The sequence below is a fragment of the Pristiophorus japonicus genome, chromosome 3 (genome assembly GCF_044704955.1).
Source record: "Pristiophorus japonicus isolate sPriJap1 chromosome 3, sPriJap1.hap1, whole genome shotgun sequence".
Classification (NCBI taxonomy): Eukaryota; Metazoa; Chordata; class Chondrichthyes; family Pristiophoridae; genus Pristiophorus; species Pristiophorus japonicus.
The window spans coordinates 150,593,630-150,607,641 of record NC_091979.1 but is presented as its reverse complement, the minus strand read 5'-3'; the positions used below and the strand labels follow the sequence as shown (position 1 = coordinate 150,607,641).

At 45.8% G+C, this 14,012-nt stretch overlaps 1 protein-coding gene across 4 annotated transcripts in view; it reads left to right on the top strand.

The window, feature by feature from the left end:
- The window catches only part of dnah7 (dynein, axonemal, heavy chain 7), a 1,084,136-nt gene that overhangs the window by 504,942 nt on the left and 565,182 nt on the right, over positions 1-14,012 (top strand). The gene's annotated exons all lie outside the window — the stretch shown is intronic.

The following is a 14,012-nucleotide window of genomic DNA, read 5'->3' as shown; positions in this document are numbered from 1 at the left end:
TTTAAAAAGTTGTTCCCACCTCCAAAATGGATATTGTAAACAGAAAAGTCAAAGACAGCTAAATTAAAGATTTAAAGAGTAAAATAAAAAGCTAGAAAGATTAGACTAGGTACGGCACAATTAGAAAATAGTAAAATAAATGTTAACACAAAAAAGACAATAGAAGAAAAATAATGATGACAAATGATTATTTACATTGTTTTAGTTTTATGTAAAGCTATGGTTCAGGTGTTTAGTTTAGCAGTTTATTGTTAATATTACAACAATAATTCTATTCCTGATATTTGAGTAATTTTCTTATTATATTAGTATTTATTTCATGGATATGATGCAAGTGGGAAACAGCAGTTTCGGTAAAAATGCCAACAATCTCTGTGTTAAGAATGTATACACTCCAATCGCAGAATAATCATTTAACATAAGTATTTATTCCACATACTTATCTATAGAGTGATTTTACTTTAACTTAACTGTTTTTGCTTATTTATAAAATATGTATAAATATGCATTTCAAAAAAACAGCTCTGCTGCTGATTTGACATGTTGGACTATGTGCCTCCCTTAACATAAAAATTATATTTGGGTTCATAAGACCTATCATTTCAAGTCATGCTCCTGAGATGCTCCAGTGATATTGCATGTTGGGGTGTTACATTTTTTGGGATTTACTCCAAATACTTTTCTCTGGTTCTCAGACCTTTCCTATAGATGAGCTCATTCTCCCTGTGAATCAGTGTATGCATTTGCCTCTTAATTAACTAGGGTAATTTGTAGTTAGCTCAGCGGGTGAACTGAAAACCTTAATTACTATATTTTGGCTTACTGGTTGTATCACGTGATCTTCCTCAAATTCATAAGACAGGAGAATAAACTCTTCCTTAGACTTTGGCTTAACTATCAATAGCCAAAAATATTTTAAAATCATTTATGGGTAAGTGAACTGCAGGTTTCATAATAGTTACAGGCTTAACTGTAAGATAGAAAATAATCATTGCAACGGCTGAACTAAAATTTAATGTAAACTCAACCTGGTTTAAAGTCACTGATTTAACCTTGCACGGCAGTTCGCTGTTGATCTTCCACTGAATTTCTCCAGCATATCTATATCTCTCAGATGGACTATTGAATTGGAATAAGACAGGCTGAAATTTAGAGGGTAATTTTAACCTAACCAGCCTACCGGGAAACTGATGGAATCAGATCGACGGCCCGTTTTACACCCTGCCCAATTTTACTTTCCATTGACTTCAAAATGGACAGCCGACCCCATCTAATCAGCTTCCTGCCAGGTGGGTTAGATTAAAATAATCCCCGTGCCTTCAGAATTTGACCAGGCACAGGAAATTTAAATATGTATCTCTTAACATCATGTAGCACTGCCAATCAAACGTATATTCAAACAAAAGCCTCAGGTTGCTTGGATTTGAATTGAATGGCTTGGCCTCTCCCTCAGATTTCTGCCATGAGCAGAGAAAGTGAATTTCCATAGAGGTTTTCCACTTGTCTGCCATAAATTTGGCAGAAGAGCTGTGGAAATACTGGAATTGACATGAATGGAATTAACACCATTTTTCTAAGGTTTCTATGGCTTTTTCACTGATGAGTAGAATATCTCTGCAGAAGTTATTGTGCATCAAAAGCAACCTGTGCATTTTCTGTGCATGGACCTGGTTTTTGGTTTAAAAACGAGGATAAAAGAAGCCAATAATGTGATATGTCATAGGCAAATATTATTATTTTTTCCACAGTGGGCAGCCCATATGTTTCCAAGAGTAGTTCTGATGCTCAATCCATCTTTCTTTGCCAAAGAGAGAGTCTAAATTTTGATTGTCTTTAAACACTTAAGTTTCCGCCCTCTGTAAAATCGGCGGACCTTTTCTGGAATAAAAAGGGTGCCGAAAACTTACCTTGTGATTCTCCAGTCTCCTCAGGACGTCTTTGTGCTCGGCATGGCGCAGCACAAGGGGTCATGGGCGGAGCCAGATCCCAGAGCTGAAAACAGTGCCGGGACCTCTGCACATGTGCAGTAGCTCCTCGCCTCTGAGGCAGTGTGGGAGGGGCCGAAGCACGCCGGCTCTAGCCCTGGCCAAATGGGCTCCCCGGGCGAAGATTGGGACTCGGGCCTCCCTCCCATCCAGCTCCCCCCGCCCTCCTCCCTCCTTCCCGTTCAGCTCCCCCCCCACCTACTCCCGTTCAGCCTCCCCCGCCCCCCTCCTGTTCAGCCCTTCCCCCTCCTCCCCCCTCCTCTCCTCCCCACCCCACCCCCTCCTCTCTCCCCACCCTCCCCCCCTCCCTCCGCCCGGCATCTCGCTGGGGGCGGGACCCGCCCGAAGTGTCGGCAGCGGCCCAGCTTCCTCGTCGGCGACAGCGGGGCCCGTTCAGCCTCCCCCTCCTCTCCCCCTTCCCTCCCCCCCTTCTCTCCCCTCCTCCCGCCCTCCTCTTCCCCTCCATCTCCCCTCCCATTCACCTCCCCTCCCCCTCCTCTCCCCCTCCCCTACCCCTCCTCCCCCTCCCCCCCCCCCTCGCTGAGGGCGGGCCCCGCCCAAAGTGTCGACGGCAGCCGCCCGGCTTCTTCGTCGTCGGCAGTGCCCGTTCAGCCTCCCCTCCCCTCCGTTCAGCACCCCCTCCCCTCCCCCCTCCCTTCCTCTCCCCCCTCCCCTCCCCCTCATCCCTTCCCCCTCCTCTCCCCCTCCCTCTTCCCTCCCTTCTCCCTCCCTCCCCCTCCCCTCCCTCCCCTCCCTTCCCCCTCCCACCACCTCATCTCCTCCCCCTCCCCCCTCTTCCTCCTCCTCTCCCCCTCCTCTCCCCCTCCCTCCCCCCTCCTCTCCCCCCTCCCTCCCCCCTCCTCTCCTCCTCCATCTCCCTCCTCTCCCCCCTCCTCTCTCTCCCTTCCTCTCCTCACTCCTCCTCTTCTCCCCCCCTCCCCCTCCTCTCCCCCTCCCTCTCCTCCACTCCCTCCCTCCCCTCCACTCCCTCCCTCCCCCTCTCCCATCCCCTCCCTTCCCCCCTCTCTCCCCCCACCCCTCGCTGTCAGAAACACAGAGAGACAGAGACAGAGAGAGAAACACTGGGGGGGGGGGGGGGCATACCAGCACGCTGTTGGAGGGCTCCCAGTGGTGCAGTAGGTGAGTAGAAACTTAATTTTTTATTTATTGATTTTTTATTTTTTATTTTTTTATTTATTTGGATTGATTTATTGGTTGGTTTATTGATTTATTTATCATTTATTATTGATGATGGCTCTTTATTTGTAAAAGTAAAGTGTTGAATGTTTGTAAACTTCCTTCCCCCCCTGCCTCGCCCATCTCTCGTTCCCTACGTCTGATTTTCTAAGTGTAGGCAAGGTTTTTCTGAGCATACAAAAATCTACACTTACTCCATTCTAAGTTAGTTCGGAGTAAGTTTTCGCTGCCTAACCTTGCAAAACAGGCGTAAGTGGCTGGACATGCCCCTTTTGAAAAAAAATCTGTTCTAAAATGAAACTATTCTAACTCATTAGAACTGGAGCAAGCTAAATGCCGAGAATTGCAATTTCTAAGATGATCCATTTTAAACTAGTTGCTCCAAAAAAAAGGAGCAACTCGGGCCGAAACGTGAGCTCTATAGTACTGAAGTTTTATCTGTCACTTATATTTCTTAATTTGAAAATATGTATTACTTAGTTGATACCTTACGAGCGCTATTCCTTACATGACGAGGACAGTTTTTTGTCAGTCTAAGCAGTTGCTTGTTGGCTTTGTGAACAAGATAAGGCAGAGGTTAGTAAATTAGATGATGGACTGTATTCCAGTGACGGAAGGCAGTACATCAGGAAAAGCTAGAGCCTAGTCTATTTATGTAGGTGCCTAGCATTTAGAGGGTGTTTTCAAGTCAGCTATGAGGAGCAGTTTGTATGCTTTTATTGAGAACTATTGTTAAATCCTAACAGTTTAGAACAGTAATTGCGTTGACACTGCTGTGCTCCAAGAGATAGTTCCTCAGGTTCTTGCCAATCTTATTTGCACCATTTGGTATACTTCTATTTGTATGTGAAGTTGAACAAATGAGGAATAATATTCAACTTACTCATCCTCATTCTCCAGGTATCTTCCAACCTACCCCTCATTCCTCTTTCTGACTGAAGGTGGTTTATCACTTACTTATTATATTTCAGTTTTACAACAGAAAATAGGGTCTTAAAGCAGCCAAGCAAAGGTGTTGAACAGAAGGCCCGCTTTTATAAGTATAATATATATTTCATAGTGCGACAAGATTGCATTGCTACACTGCAAGTAAATTTCATAAGGAAGTATTGTCTGCTGGCATTTTTCCTCTGTGGGTAATGGGGAATGGTATGTATGTGGTTGAACTTAACTCAAAGAATAAGGAAAATTTTACTCAACCGGCCAGATTTAGCTGAAAAAATAATGGTGTTTGAATGACGCACGCTATTATTAACGCGCAAATCGGCTAACAACTTCTGACGAGGAAAGATACCTTGTGAATTGAAAATTGCCACAAGTTGCTGGCCCATTTGTGGCGCTCTGCATTAGCTTCGTGAAAACGGTAGCTCGCACTTAACCTCCTGTCATGTATGTACTTTTGGGATCACTAGCCACTAGATGGCGTCCCTGTTGGAGGCCACTGGGCTGCATGCACGTATGTGCAGACCAAGTATAAAAGGCCATCCATTTTGTATATTAGTCACTTTGGGCCTTAATAAAGCAAAGCCAAGGTCATACCTCTTGGAGTTAAACAGTACTCAGTCTAACAGTTATTGCATTCATAACATTTGGCGACGAGGCAACAAGAACCTTTGCATGCAAAAATGAGTACAATTGGATTGTTGGAGAGATTCGTGGAAGGAAAAGATTGGGCAGACTTTGTGAGCCATTTAAGCCAGTTCTTCGTGGCCAACAAAATGGAGGAGGTCGGCGACGCAGATCGGCGCCGGGTGGTGTTCCTCATGGTTTGCGGTCCAAAACTTTATGGTCTGATGAAGAATCTACTCCTGCCTGTGAATCCAACAGAGAAGACGTATGAAGAATTGTGTACATTGTACAGGACCATCTTAAGCCAGACGAAGGCATCATCATCTTGAGATACAGATTTTACACGCACGTTCGTTCAGAGGGCCAGAATATAACAGAATTCGTTGCCGACCTGAGACGTCTAGTGGGACCGTGTAAGTTCGGGGCTGCATTGGTAGACATGCTGCATGACTTCTTTGTAATCGACATCAACCACGAGGTGATCCTGCGTAAAGTAGTGGTGGTGGAGACGTTGGAATTGAACAGGGCCATCACAATCGCTCAGTCAAGCATGACGACGGATTGAAGTCTAAAGCAGATATCAGTGAAAAATCAAAACTTGGCAAGTACTGCAAATATGATTGATTCGGCGTTCGGCAGAGCGGCACATGGCAGGGCCTACCCGACTGCGTACGAGAAACCTGTGGCTATCCAAAGTCTGCCAGCGGGAATGCATCCGATTTCTCCGTGTTGGCGTTGTGGGGGAAATCACCGGCACCAGCAGTGCCGATTTAAGCAATATAGTTGCAAAGGCTGTCTGAGAGTGGGGTAACTCCAGCGCAAGTGTCCACAGATGAGCAAGCATATTGCGACACACCATGTGGAGGATGATGGTCAGACTAGCGCGGATCCGGATACTCAATCCAAGATACCAGAGGAGGAAGTGTATGGACTGTACTCGTTCCTAATTAAGAGCAAACCGATAATGATCAACGTGAAATTTAATGGGGTGTCGGTATCGATGGAACTGGACACAGGGCGAGTCAATTGATAATGAGCCAGAGGGCATTCGACAAGCTGTGGGATACTAAGGCTGTGAGGCCCAGGCTGAGTCCAGTCAATGCCAAGTTGCGCACGTACACCAAAGAACTCATAACGGTGATTGGTAGTGCCACAATTAAAGTGCCGTATGATGGAGCGGTTCACGAGTTACCGCTATGGATTGTCCCAGGCAATGGCCCAACACTGTTCGGCAGGAACTGGCTTGAAAAAATCAGATGCGATGGGACGACATCAAGGCGTTGTTATCAGAGGAAGATACATGTGCCCAAGTACTGAGCAAGTTCCCCTCGCTGTTCAAACCAGGCATCAGCAACTTCACAGGAGCCAAGGTGCAGATCCACGTGGACTCGGATGCAAGACCTGTCCATCATAAAGCTCGGGCAGTTCCGTATATGATGAGGAAGAAGGTTGAAATCGAACTGGACAGACTCCAGCGTGAAGAGATCATATCACCGGTTGAATTTAATGAATGGGCCAGCCCCATTGTTCCTGTGCTGAAAAGTGATGGCACAGTCAGAATCTGTGGAGACTACAAGGCTACGATCAACAGGGTTTCGAATCAGGATCAGTACCCGTTATCGAAGGCTGTTGACTTGTTTGCAACGCTAGCGGGGGGAAGTCGTTCACCAAACTGGACTTGATGTCGGCCTACATGACACAGGAGGTGGTCGAGATGTCGAAGAGACTTACATGCATTAACACGCATAAAGGACTGTTTATTTATCACAGGTGCCCTTTTGGAATTCACTCAGCTGCAGCAATATTTCAAAGGAACATGGAGAGTCTACTGAAGTCCATTCCCAGAACCGTCGTGTTCCAAGATGACATCCTGATCACAGGTCGTGAACCTGGAAGAGGTTCTACATCATCGGGACAAAGTGGGACTCAGACTCGTAGCGCGTCTTCATGGCACCAGAGGTCGAATTCCTGGGGAGGAAATTTGCTGCTGACGGCATCAGGCCCACGGACGCGAAAACCAAGGATATCAAGAATGCATCCAAGCCGCAGAATGTGACGAAACTGCGTTCGTTCCTGGGTCTATACAACTACTTCAGTAACTTCCTACCTAAATTGAGCACCTTATTATAACCACTGCACATGCTGCTAAGAAAAGGCGACAACTGGGTGTGGGGTGCCTCTCAAGGCAGAGCTTTTGAGAAAGCCACTAATCTGCTTTGCTCGAACAAGCTGCTGGTACATTATGACCCATGCAAATGTTTAGTATTGGCCTGTGATGCTTCATCATATGGAATTGGTTGCGTACTCCAACAAGCTAATGAGTCGGGTAAAATTCATCCAGTCGCATATGCTTCAAAAAGTTTGTCTAAAGCAGAAAGAGCCTACTGCATGGTCGAGAAAGAAGCACTAGCCTGTGTGTATGGGGTTTAAAAGATGCATCAGTACCTGTTTGGTCTTCGATTATCATGGGCAACTTTAATATTGATTGGGCTAACCAAACTGGTAGCAATGCGGTGGAGGAAAATTTCCTGGAGTGTATTGGGGATGGTTTTCTAGACCAATATGTCGAGGAACCAACTAGAGAGCTGGCCATCCTAGATTGGGTCATGTGTAATGAGAAAGGACTAATTAACAATCTTGTTGTGTGAGGCCCCTTGGGGAAGAGTGATCATAATATGGTAGAATTCTTTATTAAGCTGGAGAGTGACACAGTTAATTCAGAGACGAGAGTCCTGAACTTAAGGAAAGGTAACTTCGAAGGTATGAGACGTGAATTGGCTAGAATAGACTGGCGATTGATACTTAAAGGGTTGACAGTGGATAGGCAATGGCAAACATTTAAAGATCACATGGATGAACTTCAACAATTGTACATCCCTGTCTGGAGTAAAAATAAAACGGAGAAGGTGGCTCAACCGTGGCTAACAAGGGAAATTAAGGATAGTGTTAAATCTAAGGAAGAGACATATAAATTGGCCAGAAAAAGCAGCAAACCTGAGGACTGGGAGAACTTTGTAATACAGCAGAGGAGGACAAAGGGTTTAATTAGGAGGGGGAAAATAAAGTATGAGAGGAAGCTTGCTGGGAGGAAGCTTTCTGCGGCCACAACCGAGATTCCAGGATGGTATGTTGCCTCCTTGGTGCAAGGGTCAAGGATGTCTCGGAGCGAGTGCAGGACATTCTGAAAAGGGAGGGTGAACGGCCAGTTGTCGTGGTGCATATAGGTACCAATGATATAGGTAAAAAATGGGATGTTCCCCATTATAAATACAAGACGAATATAGGGAGCTAGGAGCTAAATTTAAAAAGTAGGACCTCAAAAGTAGTAATCTCAGGATTGCTTCCAGTGCCACGTGTTAGTCAGAGTAGGAATCGTAGGATAGCTCAGATGAATACGTGGCTTGAGGAGTGGTGCAGAAGGGAGGGATTCAAATTCCTGGAACATTGGAACTGGTTCTGGGAGAGGTGGGACCAGTACAAACCGGACGGTCTGCACCTGGGCAGGACCGGAACCAATGTCCGAGGGGGCGTGTCTGCTAGTGCTGTTGGGGAGGAGTTAAACTAACATGGCAGGGGGATGGGAACCTATGAGGGAGACAGAGGGAAATAAAATGGAGGCAGAAGCAAAAGATAGAAAGGAGAATAGTAAAAGGGGAGGGCAGAGAAACCCAAGGCAAAAAACAAAAAGGGCCACGTTACAGAAAAATTCTAAAGGGGCAAAGTGTGTTAAAACGACAAGCCTGAAGGCTGTGTGCCTCAATGCGAGGAGTGTTCGGAGTAAGGTGGACGAATTAACTGCGCAGATACCAGTTAACGGATATGATGTCATTGGCATCACGGAGACATGGCTTCAGGGGGACCAAGGCTGGGAACTCAACATCCAGGGGTATTCAACATTTAGGAAGGATAGGCAGAGAGGAAAATGAGGCGGGGTGGCGTTGCTGGTTAAAGAGGAAATTAATGCAATAGTAAGGAGCGACATTAGCCTGGATGATGTGCAATCGGTATGGATAGAGCTGCGGAATTCCAAAGGGCAGAAAACGCTAGTGGGAGTTGTGTACAGACCACCAAACAGTAGTAGTAAGATTGGTGACAGCATCAAACAAAAATAAGGAACGTGTGCAATAAAGGTACAGCAGTTATCATGGGTTACTATAATCTACATATTGATTGGGCTAACCAAACTGGAAGCAATGCGGTGGAGGAGGATTTCCTGGAGTGTATTAGGGATGGTTTTCTTGACAAATAAGTCGAGGAACCAACTGGAGAGCTGGCCATCCTAGACTGGGTGTTGTGTAATGAGAAGGAACTAATTAATAATCTTGTTGTGCGAGGCCCCTTGGGGAAGACAGAACTGAAGTATTTGTTCAATTGATCTGCAATTTCTTTGTTCCCCATTATAAATTCATCTGAATCCGACTGCAAGGGACCTACGTTTGTCTTCACCAATCTTTTTCTCTTCACATATTTATAGAAGCTTTTGCAGTCAGTTTTTCTTTATTAAGATGGAGAGTGACACAGTTAATTCGGAAACTAGGGTCCTGAACTTAAGGAAAGGTAACTTCGACGGTATGAGGCGTGAATTGGCTAGAATAGACTGGCAAATGATAATTAAAGGTTTCACGGTGGATCGGCAATGGCAAACATTTAAAGATCACATGGATGAACTTCAGCAATTGTACATCCCTGTCTGGAGTAAAAGTAAAACGGGGAAGGTGACTCAACCATGGCGAACAAGGGAAATTAAGGAGAGTGTTGAAGCCAAGGAATTTGGCTAGAAAAAGCAACAAACCTGAGGACTGGGAGAATTTTAGAATTCAAAAGAGAAAGACCATGGGTTTAATTAAGAGGGGGAAAATAGAGTACGAGAGGAAGCTTGCAGGGAACATAAAAACTGACTGCAAAAGCTTCTATAAATAGAAAAGAAGAGAAAAAGATTAGTGAAGACAAACGTAGGTCCCTTGCAGTCGGATTCAGGTGAATTTATAATGGGGAACGAAGAAATGGCAGACCAATTCGGTTCTGTCTTCACGAAGGAAGACACAAATAACCTTCCGGAAATACTAGGGGACAGAGGGTCTGGTGAGAAGGAGGAACTGAAGGATATCCTTATTAGGCGGGATATTGTGTTAGGGAAATTGATGGGATTGAAGGCCGATAAATCCCCGGGGCTTGATAGTCTGCATCCCAAAGTACTTAAGGAAGTGCGCTAAAAATATTGGATGCATTGGTAATCATTTTCCAACAGTCTATCGACTCTGGATCAGTTCCTATGGACTGGAGGGTAGCTAATGTAACACCACTTTTTAAAAAAGGAAGGAGAGAGAAAACGGGTAATTATAGACCGGTTAGCCTGACATCAGTCATGGGGAAAATGTTGGAATCAATCATTCAGGATGAAGTAGCAGCGCATTTGGAAAGCAGTGACAGGATCGGACCAAGTCAGCATGGATTTATGAAAGGGAAATCATGCTTGACGAATCTTCTGGAATTTTTTGAGGATGTAACCAGCAGAGTGGACAAGGGAGAACGAGTGGATGTGGTGTATTTGGACTTTCAAAAGGCTTTTGACAAAGTCCCGCACAAGAGATTGGTGTGCAAAATGGAAGTGCATGGTATTGGGGGTAATGTACTGACGTGGATAGAGAACTGGTTGACAGACAGGAAGCAGAGAGTCGGGATAAACAGGTCCTTTTCAGAGTGGCAGCCAGTGACTAGTGGAGTGCCACAGGGCTCAGTGCTGGTATCCCAGCTCTTTACAATATACATTAATGATTTAGATGAAGGAATTGAGTGTAATATCTCCAAGTTTGCAGATGTCACTAAGCTGGGTGGCAGTGTGAGCTGTGAGGAGGACGCCAAAAGGCTGCAAGGTGACTTGGACAGGTTAGATGAGTGGGCAAACACATGGCAGATGCAGTGTAATGTGGATAAATGTGATTTTATCCACTTTGGTGGCAAAAACACGAAGGCAGAATATTATCTGAATGGTGGCAGATTAGGGAAAGGGGAGGTGCAATGAGACCTGGGTGTCATGGTTCATCAGTCACTGAAAGTTGGCATGCAGGTACAACAGGCGGTGAAGAAGACAAATGGTATGTTGGCCTTCATAACTATTTGAGTATAGGATTTGAATGTAGGAGCCGGGAGGTCTTACTGCAGTTGTATAGGGCCTTAGTGAGGCCTGAACTGGAATATTGTGTTCAGTTTTGGTCTCCTAATCTGAGGAAGGACGTTCTTGCTATTAAGGGAGTGCAGGTAAGGTTCACCAGACTGATTCCCGGGATGGCAGGACTGACATATGAGGAGAGACTGGATCGAGTGGCCTGTATTCACTGGAGTTTAGAAGGATGACAGGGGATCTCATAGAAACATATCAAATTCTGACGGGACTGGACAGGTTAGATGCAGGAAGAATGTTCCCGATGTTGGGAAGTCCAAAACTATTGGACATAGTCTAAGGATAAGGGGTAAGCCATTTAGGACTGAGATGAGGAGAAACTTCTTCACTCAGAGTTGTTAACCTGTGGAATTCCCTACCACAGAGAGTTGTTGATGCCAGTTGATTGGATATATTCAAGAGGGAGTTAGATATGGCCCTTACGGCTGAAGGGATCAAGGTGTATGGGGAGAAAGCAGGAAAGGCGTACTGAGTGCATGATCAGCCATGATCTTATTGAATGGTGGTGTCGGCTCGAAGTGCCGAATGGCTACTCCTGCACCTATTTTCTATGTTTCTGTGTTTCTATGTTTTGAACTGGAGACAGATCACAAGTCGCTCATTTCACTGTTCTCTGAAAACAAAGGTATCAATACCAATGCTTCATCCCGCATCCAGAGGTGGGCGCTGACGTTATCCACTTATGATTGTTATTCGCCATAGACCTGGCACCGAGATTTGTGCCGATGCTTTCAGCCATCTGCCATTACGCACACCGGAGGTGGAAATGCCACAACCAGCAGACCTATTGTTAGTTATCGATCATTTGAGAGTGAAGGAACCCCTGTCACGGCTCAACAGGTTAAGACCTGGACCAGCCAGGACCCGATTTTATCGGTGGTGAAGAGTTGCATCCTCAAAGGTGATTGGTCTGCCATACCCAAGCAAATATGCGAGGAGACCAAACCTTACCTTCGTCGCAAAGACGAACTGTATGTTCAGTCGGATTGTATACAGTGGGGCAATCGTGTTGTTATGCCCAAGAAAGGGGGAGAGAAATTTGTATGTGAGTTACATAGCACACATCCCGGCATTGTAATGATGAAAGCCATCGCCAGGTCTCATGTATGGTGGCCGGGAATTGACTCTGAGCTGGAATCATGTATGCATCAGTGCAACACTTGCCTGCAGCTCAGCAAAGCACCAGCGGAATCGCCACTGAGTTTGTGGTCGTGGCCATCCAAACCATGATCCAGGATCCACATAGACTTTGCAGGTCCCTTCCTGGGGAAGATGTTTTTAGTTGTGGTGGATGCATATTCGAAGTGGATAGAGTGTATAATCATGTCATCTAGCACATCCACAGCTACCATTGAGAATCTCAGTGTCATGTTCGCGACACATGGTCTGCCTGACATCATTGTTAGCGACAACGGATCGTACTTCACCAGTCAGGAGTTTCTAGAATTCATGAAACTCAATGGTATCAATCATGTAAGGTCAGCACTGTTCAAACCTGCATCCAATGGGCAAGCAGAACGTGCTGTCCAAATCATAAAGCAGATTATGATGCGAGTAACTCAAGGGTGACTGCAGACCCGCCTGTCATGCATACTGCTGAGTTACAGGACAAGGCCACACACGCTTACCGGGGTCTTGCCTGCTGAACTACTGATGAAGAGAGGTCTTAAAACCAAGCTATCTCTTGTACACCCTGACTTGAATAATCATGTTGAATATAGAAGACAAATTCAGCAAGGGTATCATGATCGCGCAGCCATGTTACACAATATTTCTGTAAATGATCCTGTATATGTTCTGAATTATGGTCAGGGTCCCAAGTGGATCGCTGGTACTGTCATGGCCAAGGAGGGCAACAGAGTATTTATTGTCAAGCTCAAAAATGGGCAAACATGCAGGAAACATATGGATCAGACAAAGCTGCGACACACAGACGAACCGGAACAGTTGGAGGAAGAGACAATCGACGACCAACCAACCTACCCCCAGTCATCAGAGGACTCAGTGGTCATCAGTGAATCGGGACTTTCAAAGACTTACATGTTCAATGAAAATGGACTTTCAATCCTTGACATTGCCATTGCCACTCCCACCAGGTCAGCCACCAGTCACAACAGACTCTGAATACTCACTCAAGGCTGGAGTTGAACTGAGACGGTCAACCCGGGAGCGTAAAACACCGGATCGTCTCAATTTGTAAAAGACTGTGTTAATATCTCAGAAGGGGCTATTGTCATGTATGTACTTTTTGGATCATTAGCCACTAGATGGCATCACTGTTGGAGGCCATTGGGCTGCATGCACGTATGTGCAGCCCAAGTATAAAAGGCCAGCCAGTTTGTATATTAGTCACTTTTGGCCTTAATAAAGCAGAGCCAAGGTCATACCTCTTGGAGTTAAACAGTACTCAGTCTAACAGTTATTGCATACACACCTCCCATGACTTTCATGAAGTTGCTGCATTTGCACGTTAAGGGCTGGATTTTCCTGGATCACTCCTGCATGGTGTGGGGGGACATGGGACACAGGAGACGGCGGGACACCCGGAGGTTTGGGTTTCCCAGTGCGTTAACTCCACAGTATGCTTATGTCGGAAAGAACGTGTTCCCTCCTCTGAAACCAATCTGATTGAGAGGCTCGCTTCTAGTCATGCGGGGAATGTGGTCCAGGAGGCCACAGGATTAGTTAGGGGCTGAGCCCAGGATGTTTGAGGGGGCGGGGGTGGGGGTGCTGTTCCAAGGCCCATGTGGGCAGGGGGGTTGTTTCAGGTGTTTTTTATTAAGTGGACTTGTGCGTGATTTCTTCTTCCCACTGTTGCTTTTTTTTTCTTAGGGAATTTTTACATTTTCCTTAATCTGACCTATTGGTGCTACCTCTGTAGAAAAAGATCGACTGAAGTTTGATAAACTTATGTGGGAGATAACCGATGGGCCTCTTAGTGAGAGGATGGGGGGAGTTCCAGACCCGGGGGTGTCCGATCCCTTAGGGGGTTCGAACCACAGCCCCGGAAAGGCTGATGGTGGAAGAGCTTGGGGAGCCATGAGGAAGCACTCCTGCTCCTCCCGGTCCACTAAGATTGG